Below are 447 nucleotides of genomic sequence, written 5' to 3'. Positions count from 1 at the left end.
GGGCCTGTGCAGTGAGCGTCTGAGCGCAGGGCCTGTGCAGTGAGTGTCAGCGCAGGGCCTGTGCAGTGAGTGTCTGAGCGCAGGGCCTGTGCAGTTGAGCGTCTGAGCACAGGGCGTGTGCAGTGAGCGTCTGAGCGCAGGGCCTGTGCAGTGAGCGTCTGAGCGCAGGGCGTGTCCAGTGAGCATCTGAGCGCAGGGCCTGTGCAGTGAGCGTCTGAGCGCAGGGCCTGTGCAGTGAGCATCTGAGCGCAGGGCGTGTGCAGTGAGCGCAGGGCCTGTGCAGTGAGCGTCTGAGCGCAGGGCGTGTGCAGTGAGCATCTGAGCGCAGGGCGTGTGCAGTGAGCGCAGGGCCTGTGCAGTGAGTGTCTGAGCACAGGGCCTGTGCAGTGAGCGTCTGAGCGCAGGGCCTGTGCAGTGAGCGTCTGAGCGCAGGGCCTGTGCAGTGAG

This window comes from Dipodomys ordii, unplaced genomic scaffold (genome assembly GCF_000151885.1).
Source record: "Dipodomys ordii isolate 6190 unplaced genomic scaffold, Dord_2.0 Scaffold3315, whole genome shotgun sequence".
Lineage (NCBI taxonomy): Eukaryota > Metazoa > Chordata > Mammalia > Rodentia > Heteromyidae > Dipodomys > Dipodomys ordii.
The sequence above is the reverse complement of the archived record's forward strand: the minus strand, read 5'-3'. Positions refer to the sequence as shown.